Below are 400 nucleotides of genomic sequence, written 5' to 3' on the forward strand. Positions count from 1 at the left end.
CGCCGCGCCAGCTTCCAGGCCCGCCCGGCTCTCGGCTGTGCCGGCTTGAAGAGGTCCCGGGGGACACACTGCCCTTACCCACGTGTGAGCCGCCCTCCTCTCGGGGGCGAGGGCACCCTCGGAAGGTCGCGGTTCGGCCTCCTGTCCCGCCGCGCGGACCCAGTGCCCGGACCCCGCGTCCGGACTTGGGAGCGTGGACTCTCGCACAGAGCCGGCTCCTTACGCCTGGAGCCCGCCCAGACCCCCAGACCCTCCCTGAAGCCCATGGGTCCCCACTGCTCGGTGCCTCGTCGACCCAGGATGGGGGATGACGGGGTTTCCGCAGGTGCCTACAGGGCCCGGCGTCCGGCCCAAGCCCCCACTCTCAGGGCCGCGGGCCGGACCGGCGGCTCCCGCCCTC

Source organism: Carlito syrichta, unplaced genomic scaffold (genome assembly GCF_000164805.1).
Source record: "Carlito syrichta isolate Samal-C Ts95f unplaced genomic scaffold, Tarsius_syrichta-2.0.1 Scaffold301830, whole genome shotgun sequence".
NCBI classification, from domain to species: domain Eukaryota; kingdom Metazoa; phylum Chordata; class Mammalia; order Primates; family Tarsiidae; genus Carlito; species Carlito syrichta.